Source organism: Chanodichthys erythropterus, chromosome 9 (genome assembly GCF_024489055.1).
Source record: "Chanodichthys erythropterus isolate Z2021 chromosome 9, ASM2448905v1, whole genome shotgun sequence".
NCBI classification, from domain to species: Eukaryota; Metazoa; Chordata; class Actinopteri; order Cypriniformes; family Xenocyprididae; genus Chanodichthys; species Chanodichthys erythropterus.
Genome location: NC_090229.1, coordinates 9658778 through 9671910, shown reverse-complemented (window position 1 = coordinate 9671910; position 13133 = coordinate 9658778).

The window sequence follows — 13133 nt, the reverse complement described above, 5'->3', positions numbered from 1 at the left end:
AGTGGTGCTCGTTTAATTTTACAAAGACAAAGAGACATAAATGGAAAGAATAGGTAGGTCTCCCTCATGCAGTCCTGAATAATTTGCTACATTGCATTTAAAAAGATAGTCTACCCAAAAGTGAAATTTCTGTCATTATTTACTCATGTCATTCTAAACCTGTTTGACTTTCTGTCTTCTGTGGAACACAAAAGGAGATATTTTTTGTAGAATTTTGCTAGCGGATCCCTTTGACTGCATTGATTGGAAAAAAAAAAAAAACAATAGTACAGATAAAGGTGCAATATGTTAGATTTTTGCAGTAAAATATCCAAAAACCACTAGGCCAGCGTTATATATTTTGTTCAGTTGAGTACTTATGATATCCCAAATGTTTACAACTATTTCTAAATCGTGAGAAATTTGCAAATTTAATCAAGGCTCCGGGATGTGTGAGGGGTCACCTGTCAATTGCGTCATACCCACGTTACCCTCGGTTTCCGGTTTTATTTTGTAGAAACCATGGAAACACCAAAGACGCTTTAATATTTACATGTTTTAATATACAAGGGAACAATGATATATTGATAGACAGAAAACTAATTGTTGTTATATAGCTCAACACATTTAGTCTTTGTTGTTTACATCTAATTTTCTTGATTTTTTACCATTCTTTTTTTTATGTACCATTCTTAACCATGCCTCAGAGAAAAACACTATTTTGTGAAGTAGCTAACATAGCATAAGATGCAGCTTTATTTTTTATTAACAGTAATACAGCATTTTCTCCATCATACAATATGTTTTAAAATTAATTGAATGCCATTTATCAACACAAGCCATCCAGCATTTATTAAGATATTTTAATATCTTACTGCAGTGTGTCTCAAACAAATGTCTCACAGCAGCCGCCGAGCGAACACACAAGTTATAACATCATTTTCAACACTCAAATGTATCTAATATGATAAACAGAGCTGCGCTACCTCATACTCATGACCTGAAAACCGGAAGCAGCGCCTGCATAATAAAAGTTCCGCTGTGCAATCGCTCCAGCGGTCTCATTCAGCTCCCACCAAACTCTTTCCTGCTCTGCTTCATACTACAGTAACTAACGTTAAAGGCAGGAACACACTAAGCCGACGGTTGGCCGGGCAGTTTTTGTTCGTCGGCTGACTAAGTTTTCTCAGTGTGTTCCACACCATCGGCTGAAGTTGGTCCTCGTCGGCTTCAGAGCCCGTTGGTCTGTCAGGCCATCTGATCATTCTGATTGGCTGTTCAGATACTGCCACCTGCTGGTTCTGAAAGGCATTTCTTCTTACGCAGACGCAGAACGGACGTGCTACTTGGCCGTCGGCTGTCGAGCGTTGGTTTGGTGTGTCAGGGCAACTTTGGACACAGACACTGCCGACGTGAGCCAAACCCACAGTCTGCTTTCGTCGCCACTAGTTCCTCGGCGTAGGCTTGGTTTGTTCATGCCTTAATAATCGGATCAATGAACATGATTTCTTCCTGAGTCCTATCCCAATTCTTTTCCACCAGCCGTTGAGGTGAAGGCCACGTCCCAAGATTCCATGCTCAAACTTGGCATCATCAAGCTATGCCTTTGTTTTGAATAGGCCTCTAGCGACCTCTAGCGGACAGAAAATATTACATACTGCACCTTTAATGGGAACAGAAACATTCTTCAATAAATACTTCAATATATTTTTTGTGTTCAGCAGAAGAAATAAATGCATAAAGGTTTGGAATGACATGAGGGTGAATGATGACAGCTAGTTGATGAAGTCTGGGTGAACTATACCTTTTAAAGTAGTGGTTCAACGGATCACAAAACTCACGGTTCGGATCATATTATGTTTATTGAGTCACAGAAAGAAGAAAGAAAAAAACATTTTGGGGGTGGGGGTAACTTTGCTTTCCATTTAATACTTAAAGCCCACTTTAAGTACTCTGATACCACAGCAAAAACTACTAGCCTAACTAATAAAGTTCAAACATTATTAAAGGCAACAATCAGTAAAAACTAAGAACAAATTCACTAATTACAAGCATAGATATGTTCAATATAGCCTAACAAAGTTACAAATAAAGTGAGGTCTAACTGTAGTATTTATTAATAATAAAATGTAGAATGTAACACTATGTTCACTGTATAAATTGAATGTAGATTAATCTTTGTTAAAGCTGTGTTTTGTAGTTTGATTAACATTAATGACATAATAGACAACGGCAGGTATTTATAGGCTACTGTCACTTTAAGACCGAATGCACGGATCCAAAATAATGATATATATCCTTCTCTTGTTCTTTCTTTTGAGACATAACTGACTATGTTCACGAGAACACTTGCCAAGACTGGTATTTTGAACGAATTTTGTGTGTATGTGTCCATCTAAGTGAACGGAGGCGCGAAAGAGGAATCAATTCGGAGTTGGCGCACGCCTTTCTCTGTGTGCGCGGCCGCACGAGACGAGTAACGAATTAAATTTAAAATTAAATCTTTTGCCTCTTCTAGCGCTGGAATGGTTTAAAGTCTGTTGAATGTGTAAACTCAACACACAACACACATGCAAATTAAATTAAACTTTCAGTCTATGGCTGTGATGCTCTTTTGAACTAGATGTAGTTACAGCATCTACCAACATGCTAACCAGTCAAACATTGACCCATTGGTTCAGGTGATTTTGGTCTGAATAAAATGGCCATGTGCAATTACATATTTCTTTTTTCACTTCCTGAGAAAGACTGGAAGTTTTAATAGTGCAATAAAATAAATAGCAAAGGGTGGACAGTAGGTGAAGCTTTATCTAAATAGTTTTTCTAAATTCTCTTATGGCTGCAGAGGATTGTGGGATATGTAGTTTTGTTACCTCATTAACTGGCTAAATGAGTATAGTATTATCTGACAAGCTTTATTGCTATTCTCCATCAACAGTGCACAAAATGCATACAAACTAAATTGCATATTCACATTTAAAGTCTATTATGATCAATATCACTTTGCAATTCATAAATAGAGACACTGGCATGACTTGAAGTCAGCATTTTACCTTTATACAAACTTGTAACTGCATTTTGACCTCCAGGCTGTAGTTTACAATTCATCTCCCCAATTTCACATTCTCCGAGTTCCTCCTCATTCATTTTTTCTTTTCTTTTTTTAAACATCAATCTGTACCTCCATTCAACCTCATAAGACATGTTGATCGATTCTAGGTGAAACATTCATCCTTGTTTTAAAAACTCTCAGAAAAATGACGTAAACCACTCCATTTTCCACAGCGCTCTTGAAAGCACATTTCCTTGAAAAGGAAAAGAAGACAAATGCACGAACACACACGCACACAAAACAAGAACTAATCCCTGACCTGACAGGCGGGAGAGGAAAAGCTATGAATTAATCTAAGAGAAAGATCACAAATAAAATCAGCCTAGTGGTGACCGACCATTCACTGGCAGGCAACTGTTTCCCATATGTCTCTCTTCCTTTGAAGAAACGGAATGAAATTGCAGAGCACTATTGAATGTAATCATACATTTGTTAAAGTGTGTAAGAGAGGCAGTCACATCCCATAACAGACTAATCTATATCCCTTAAACGCTGCCTGGCTGTCAAGAAAATGAGGCAATGGGACTGTTTAGGAATTTGTGCTGAGTCAAGTGTTTTCCTCTATAAAAGAGCCACACAGAAGAGCTGACAGCAGTGACCTCCACCTGTCACCTCTTATGACAACCAAAAACAGAATGGCTGCATCTGAAATCACATACTTACCTATATAGTAGGCAAAAAACAGTATGCTGCAAAAGAAGTATGTCCGAATTCACAGTTCTCATTAAAGAGAAATTATTTCCAAATTATTATGCAATTGACATATCAGTTAAATTTTGTAGTACAATAAACATTCAGATTTTAGTTTTTCTACGAAAATGTTTGTTTGTTTGTTTATTTATCCATGTCTTTTTAGATAACTGGAATCACAAAATAATTTGCCAGATCTATGGAAACCCTACTTAGAGGTTGTTCCACATTATTAAGCAAGTCACAGTTCTCGTGCAATATGGGGAGGAAGAAAGATCTTTCTGAAGATGAAAAGCATGAAATGGTGCAATGTTGTGCAAAAGGCATGAAAACAACTAATATTGTGTGAAACTGAATGGAAATGATCAAATTATCATAAGATTTGTGAATGATTTAGAGCACAGCAGAACTCGGTCAGATAAAGGCTTATTAATTAAAGTTCCTGTCAAAAAAATTCATTGTGTAAAAAGCCAGTGTTGAGCAGCAAACAGGTATTTGAAGTTGCTGGTGTCTCTGGAGTCTTGAGAAGCTCTCCATGCAGGCTGGCAGTTGTGTGTAAAGATGCATTTTAGACACCACTAACCAAACCTCACAAAGAGAAACATTTACAGTGGGTGTAGAAATACATTTTCAAACAGTTTTATTGCTGTGGTGTTTTTTTGCAGCATGGGATAGTGCATAGTGCATTGTACAATAGTGCATTGTACTATGCACTATCCTCCTTTTTATACTATAGCTGAAAATGGCCAGTTATGAAATGGCTACATATCTTGCAAAAGTCATTTTAATACCCTCCAACTCACTTCCCAGTATTCCAGCCCAAATCATGACCCGCCAGCTCCCTGCTGATTTCGCAGTCTTGTTGGAACGTGGTGGCCATTCACCAACCATCCAGAAATCCATCCATTTAGACCATCCATTGTAGTACGGCATTAGTCAGTGAATAAAACTGTTTAAAAATGAGTCTACATGTATTTCTAAACCCACTGTAAATGTTTCTCTTTGTGAGGTTTGGTTTAGAGTGGCTAAAATATATCTTTACGCACAACTGCCAGCCTGCATGGAGAGCTTCTCAAGACTCCAGAGGCATCAGTAGCTTCAAATACCTGTTTGCTGCTCAACACTGGCTTTTTTATAGCTGCCCTTTTAATACAATACATTTTTTTGACAGGAACTTTCCTCAATAAGCCTTTATCTGACCGAGTTCTGCTGTGCTCTAAATCACTCACAGATCTTATGATAATTCGATAATCTCCATTCAGTTTCACACAATATTAGTTGTTTTCATGCCTTTTGCACAACATTGCACCATTTCATGCTTTTCATCTTCAGAAAGATCTTTCTTCCTGCCCATATTGCATGAGAACTGTGACTTGCTTAATAATGTGGAACAACCTCTAAGTAGGGTTTTCATAGATCTGGCAAATTATTTTGTCTGAGATTGATACCAGTTATCTAAAAAGACATGGATAAATAAACGAACAAACATTTTCTTAGAAAAACTAAAATCTGAATGTTTATTGTAGAAATCTTATTGATTTGTCTCTTGCATAATAATTTGGAACACAGTGTAATAATAACAACAAGTATGTCCAGATTACATATATACTATAGACATATTCATACTATCTAGAACATACTTTTTTAGTAGTCATGAAGTAATTACTTATTTAACATAAGTGCCTACTCAAGAGAATATGCGATTTTGGAAGCAGCCAGTGTTTCTTATTTTGCAGCTTGGGAATGACTCAACTAAAAAAATATTTTACTAAGATTATTTCTGAATGTTCTCTGAACATAAACTTTTTTTTCCTTGGTTTTGCAAACATTAAAGGGATAGTTCACCCAAAAATTTAAATTATCCCATGATTTACCCTAAAGCCATCCTAGGTGTATATGACAATATGTTACATCTTCTTTCAGACGAACACAATCTGAGTTATATTAAAAAAATATTCTGGCTCTTCCAAGCTTTATAATGGTAGTGAATGAGGCTTGAGATTTTGAAGCCCAAAGGTCAGTCTTCTGCCAGAACTAGACTTGCACACGGCCATTGCCGGAAGCCAGTTATTATAAGTTTATACGTTTTAAATATGGATGTTTTTCTTACAAAAACCCATTGCTTTGCTACAGAAGGCCTTTATTAACCCCCTGGAGCCGTATGGATTACTTTAATGATGGATTGATGCACTTTTTGGGCTTCAAAATCTCAAGCCCCATTCACTACCATCTACCATTCATTATACGCTCTTCGTTTTTTTGATTGACTTTATGGCGTCTCATAGTCACGTCGCGTCTGGTGTGGACAGACAAACTGTTTGTCGCTGGAATCTTAACGCATCGCGTGTGGTTAGGACACGGTGTTAGCTGCATTCATACATTGATTGAACATGAAAATTAACCATAATTTCCTTACTGTTTGCTGGCATATATCTTTTTAGACCTTAACCTTTCACTAGTTTACTAGTTTGAATTAAAAAGTGCCTTTAAACATAAATTTGATGTGTTCTTTCTACAAATCCATCAAATGATTTCAGAAGACTTCCAGAGGGTTGCGAAATACTTTGCTATTATGATTGACTTTACATTAAGGCTTTCCATATGAGCTCCAGACTGAGACTAAAACATCTGGAATGCGACAAAAATAGAAGTACACCACAATAATTTGGTTTCAGGACAACAAACCGCTATGCAAGCTGCGATGCCCAAAAATGACACTTATAAACTGGTTCTTTTTAATAAGTCAGACATAAAGATTCTGAATCATCAGTGAATCATTCAGAGCTGTTGCTGAGTTCACAACTCAAATGTGTGTCATTTTTCAGTTATGAACTAGAAATCTGACTGTATCTCAGAACTAGAGCTAGAAATCAGACTAAATCTTACTATACTTTAAGTTTTTAAGCGTTAATCTGTTTACTACACTGCTTATTCATATCAAAATGTGTCATTAAAAATACTTATTCACATTAATGTAAAATAAATATAGGCCTATTGTATATAAAAAACAAAAATACAATTTGACAAACACACTAGTTTTGTTTGTTTTTATAATTTAAACTGTAAGGATTCATCAAGAAGAGATTTCACACAGAATGTGAGTTGTTAGTGCTCAAACTGTGCCCACTTCACCAAAATCGCTGCATCATAATCATACTTTTTAAAGGTGAAAGTCTTTGCAGTATTCCTCCGCACTATGATTACAGCGAGTAGACCGCCCTATCCATATTGAATAGTCGGGGAGTGAAACCAGCCCTGCAGAGACGGCATTCCGATGAGGGGGAGTCATTACAAATTCTTTTTGATAGGAAATGTATTTGAATATCTTTCAAGCTGTCCCACTCACACCCCACACCTTTTATTTTTTCTTACATGATTTAATCTTAAGTTTGCCATTGCGGAGTTGATTTTGCAATGTATGAAATAATTCACGCTAAACAAGCATTTTCCCCCCCCAAAAAAAAAGAAAAAAAAAAAAGAAAAGAAAATTTACCTCTTGGCCTCAAATACATCGGAATATTGTTCTGATCTGAAAGCAGCCACCCACACCGTCTCCGACTGTGATTTTAAACTTCAGGAGATGAAATGTGGGGTTGTGGGTGTTTGGATTGAATCCCTGTCCATGTGTCTATTCTTATAATTGTTTAGCTTTTTTTTTTGTAAAATACAATCAGCTAAATGATGCCATCAAAGAAACATTAGGTAACATTGAACACTAAAAGTAAATTAAGGTACATTATTAGCAAAGCTAGCACACATAAGTTTATTCTACATTTACATCTAGTCAGCCAAGCTGAAGTTTTTGCATTAACTTCAACTCCACTCAAATCAACACAACACACAGCCGTATAGATTTGGTGGATTGTGTCTTGCTTAAAGCGTAAATTAGCAACTGATGAAAGAATTAACAGAATGTTTTACCAGTAACAAGACCTTTAGTAAATATTAACAAAGACTATAGAATAACACAAGACGTGTCACTCGTATTGTTTTGAATGGGAGAAAGTGTAACGCGCAATATGGCGGAATAAGTCCCGTCTTCTAAAGCCAAGAGCCAATCGCCGACTGGTAAAGTCATCGCGTCACTTCAGCGGCCGTTAGAATCACCGGTTTCTATAGAAACAGTCAGACGCGCGCCTCAGAAGAGACGCGCATTTAGGTCTGCGCATGCGCATTAGCGTGATCCAGTTTTTTGCCATGATTCGAGCGTTTAGAAACTAAATTTATGAGTCGGTTGTTGTTAGATTTCATTTGTGATTTCAAATATCAAATTTAATCGTAAGGTTGACGAACAGTTTTGGAGAATCTGATGTTTCCCCATTCAAAGAGATAGGAGCTGCATGATGCCCAGGATGCCCGAGAGGCGTTTCAAAGATGGCCGCCGAGTGAAATGACTTGTCTTAAAGGGACTTTGACATTAAGGAGTTTGATATATTGCCTATTTATGACAAATGTAGATGATTTATTGTTTTTGTAGATGAACTGATATGCACAATCTATTTTTAATTATGACATTATTTCTGGGTTTTTTTGGGGGGGGGGGGGGGGCACACAAAAACATGATATTCATTATGAATATTTTAAAATAAATAATACTACTAATATTTTTTTTATTGTTATTTTATATTTGTGCAAATTTATGCAAAATACATGAAATATTATACTTTACCTCTAAATACCATTGTTGGGTAGTCTTATTTAGAGACACTGATTGATGCCATTTATCGGTATAAAGATATATTAAATAACCAATAATCAATTGTTAAAAAGAAATGGAGTACAAAAGTAAAGGTCAAACTAATTACTCGTCAATCTACTGGTTCTCCATGTTTGTCTATGGACTTTTGCTATACTTCCTGTCTCGAGTGCCACGTTTATAGTCTTTTTTATAGTTTTTCAAATTCCCTGATTTTTCCAGGTGTGTCTTCTGCCTTGTTACACCCTGTATATAAACAGCCCTTGTGTTTCTCTTGTACTCTGTCAGCTGTTTGATGCTTGTGTTCCTGCTCTGTGTTTTTCCTGGTTTCTTCTTATTTTGTTTGTTAAATCATCCTGTACAAAGGCCCTGTTTCCACCTGGTGTTAAGATGCATTTTGGTTGATCGGATCACAAGCGGACGATCCTAAATACAGGTGTAAACAGGGTCTAAAACGTTTTGAGCTTGTCCACTTTCGGGTAGAGGTAGTCGAAACCGCATTCGACTGGATTGCTTTTGTAGCGGAAACATTCATGTGGTCAAATGTGTTCGAACAGCCACAAAAGACCACCTCTCCGACTACTGACGTCATGTAAACATTATGGGAAGCACACTAGCCAGACGGGACTTAAACTTTGTTGGCTAAAGACCCAAGTTTGGTTAGAAGATGAAAAATGTACCAAGCACAATGTTCTCTCACCATTCCTGATTTCTCACTCAGCTGGTCTTGCGGCTGTTAGAGCAGAAACAAAAGCTGAGGCTCTCATTGTGTTTTTCTGGACACATTCAAATGTAAATTGCGCAAGCTTATTCAGTCCATTAGATGGAAAGATTAAAAAAAATAAAAAATATTTACCCGCCCATAGACCCTCCCCCTGAAGAAATCAGGACAGAAGTAGTTGAAAGTGGACAAAAGAGACGGATTAAAATACCAGGCGTAAACCGGTATGTCTCTTTCGTCTACTTGTGATCGATTGTTAATTTCCAGATGTGTTGACCAAACACATCTGGAAATAAACAGAAAAATTTTAAACAGAGAAGATTTGTGATGTGAAATGAAAAAAATATAAAAAAACATATAAACATCTGCACTATTTTTAGGTCGCTAATCAAATAAAAGAAAATTTGTTGCATTGACAAAAAAGGGGACAAACTAAATACTAAGAAATATATATTAGTTTAGAAAAGTAGATTCTGACTATGTACTGGAAAATTCACCTTTAGACATTCAGTAATTTAGAAAGAGAAAAACAGCACATATAGATAACTTTCCATACTTCAGAAACAGATTTGAAGCAGTTTACATATTTTTATATAATAATAATAATAAGCACAGGTAAGTGTTTTATATATAGCTACAGTATGTCAGCCAAGAGAACATGTTTGCAATGGCAGGAAACAAAATACTTGGTGACTAGAACTATATCTAGCTGTAGCTATTTTTTGGGGGGCTCATCATTATCATCAGTATCCAAACAGCTGAAGCAGGACCAGCCTGTATTCTTGCCCTGCGTGCTTCTCTTTAAATGAGCTGACCCGTGGATCTGTTTCCCTGACGCCCGTCAAATGCTCTCTGACTTTTCCCAGAGTTACTAAAGGAGATTTTCTGCTCTGCCTATCAAATCCTGTTTAATCTGCCTTTAAGAACACAGCCTTTCATCTCTCCAGCTCCTCATGGGAAACGCCCATTTAGGACCATCACCGTAAGGGTCATTCCTTAAGGTCAAAGAAGACGTGCTGCTCGACGCACACCACTCTCGCTAAAGTGACAGTAAGGACGGTGTGTGTCCTGATATTAACTGAGGACAAAGAGACATCTGAAGTGTTATTGGTCTGTGTTCTGACAGGAGGGAAAAGGTCGTTGCGGTGCATTGCAGAAACATGCATCTGAAAACTGGTATAGATCTATATGCAGTTGACCATCACATACATGCAAACTGATTTTAAGATGTTTAAGACCTATTTGAATATATTTTAAAATGTTACTTATTCCTGTGATGGCAAAGCTGAATTTGCAGCGTCATTTCTCCAGTCTTCAGTGTCACATGATCCTTCAGAAATTATCTAATTTGCTGATTTGCAGCTCAAGAAACATTTCTTTTTTTTTTTTTTTGTTATTTCATATTATATGTTGAACACAGTTGTGCTGCCTAATATTTTTGTATAAGGTGTTTTCAGAATTCTTTTATAAATAGAAAGTTCAAATTTTTTTTGAAATTGAATTTTTTGTAACAATATAAAAGTCTTTACTGTCACTTTTGATCAGTTTAATGAATCCTTGTTGAATAAAAGCATTAATTAATTTAATTTAAAAAAAAGTGGTATTAAATTATGATGGATAGATATATATTCATTTAGATGCTGTTGACAAACACAAAAAGACTTGAAAACTGATTTTAAGATGTTTAGTAGGACATCCTTCATGGGTACTTTACTGATCGTGTGTCAAAAACTGCATTAATTAACATCACTCTGGAATCTCTCCAGCCAAAAGCGTGTTTTTACATTCTCTACAGGATTTGCGAGAAGGTACCTGAGGGACACCGTAGAAAACGGGGGCAGAGAGAACGGGCTCTTCATTCATTTTCATCACCAATCAGCACGCCGCCTCTTAAATAATGCATTGATCTCTGAGCTTGCTGTTAATTCCCCCGTTATCAAGATGTGCAAAGTGGACGTGGCAGCGCTTGATGGATGAGAGGTACAGGCCAGCTGTCTATTTGCTTTGACAGACATATTCCCACTGCAGTGGAAGCTCAGGCAACCTTTGAGTATCAACGTCTTATCTGTCTTTCAAAGTGGAGCAGAGGACAGTCTCATTAAACCACAAGCAGTGCTTTTCAAAACAACTTAGAAGTTATAATAGCAATTCACAGCTCTTTCCTGGCAGATGCAAAGCTATTTATTTCTGAGATAAAAGTCAAAAAGAGATGCTTCTTTATGCAAAAAAAGTTGTACATGTTCACTTGTCTGTAATCTATAGGCCCACAAATGAGCATGGTATCATGATTATCATATATCACATATCAATTCCTTGACGCATTTTCTATTGAAATAGGAAGCATACTTCCTATAAAGTATGCAAAAAAAAAAAAAAAACAAGATGACTGAGATTCTGAAGTGTGTAAAGTGAATACTTTTCTGTCCCTTGAACTAAGTAGTGTCAGATTCAGAAATAAAATAATAAAAATACACTACATTGTTCAAAAGTTTGGGGTCGGTAAGATTTTTAAAATGTTTTTCAAAGATGTTTCTTATATATGCTGACAAAAGCTGCATTTATTTGGTCAAAGATACGGTAAAAGTTTAATATTGCGAAAAATTATTAAAAAAATTTTTTTAATTTATTCCTGTGATGGTAAAGCGGAATTTTCAGCAGCCATTACTCCAGTCTTCAGTGTCACATGATCCAGAAATCATAATGCAGGCTGCATTTGCACACCATGGTGCAGTTACCTCACGAAACTGATTTCGGACAGACTAGGTTTAGCATAACGGGTTAATGATCTACAGAGAGCTTTGATCATAACTAAGTGAATATTTAGTTACTAATAACTTTTCACATGAAATGACATCAGACCTAAAACCGCAACTTTAAGACACCATTTTTGTTTTTCTAGTTCAACTGTCAGCTGCATTTGAATGCTGCATATCATCGAGGCGAATTCACATTTAATTAAAGTAACCGTTAGATTGCAAAGTAAAAAAGAATAACAGTCAATTTTATTATGGTTACTTTTCTTAAATAAGACATCCTTGATGATGTATGCAGCCTTCAAATTTGACCTCCGGAGGACTCAGCCTCCGAAATGAGACGCAACTTATATAGAGTGGAAAGCACAGGATTGTGGGATATCAAAGACAGCGAAGAATACATCTATGCTGCCTTAAAGGGTTAGTTCACCCAAAAATGAAAATTCTGTCATTTATTACTCACCCTCATGCCATTCCACACCCGTAAGACCTTCGTTCATTTTTGGAACACAAATTAAGATATTTTAGTTGAAATCCAATGGCTCCGTGAGGCCTTTATAGCCAGCAATGTCACTTCCTCTCTCAAGATCCATTAATGTACTAAAAACATATTTATATCAGTTCATGTGAGTACAGTGGTTCAATATTAATATTATAAAGCGACGAGAATATTTTTGGTGGGCCAAAAAAAAACAAAATAACGACTTATTTAGTGATGGCCGATTTCAAAACACTGCTTCAGGAAGCTTCGGAGCATAATGAATCAGTGTGTCGAATCATGATTCGGATCGCATGTTAAACTGCCAAACTACTGAAATCACGTGACTCTGGCACTCCAAACCGCTGATTCGACTCACTGATTAATTTGTGCTCCGAAGCTTCCTTAAGCAGTGTTTTGAAATCGGCCATCACTAAATAAGTCGTTATTTTGTTTTTTTTGGTGCACCAAAAATATTCTCGTTGCTTTATAATATTAATATTGAACCACTGTACTCACATTTAAATATGTTTTTAGTACCTTTATGGATCTTAAAAGAGGAAATGTCATTGTTCCCTATGGAGGCCTCACTGAGCCAACGGATTTCAACAAAAATATCTTAATTTGCGTTCCAAAGATTAACAAAGGTCTTACGGGTGTGGAACGGCATGAGCATGAGTAATAAATTACAGAATTTTCATTTT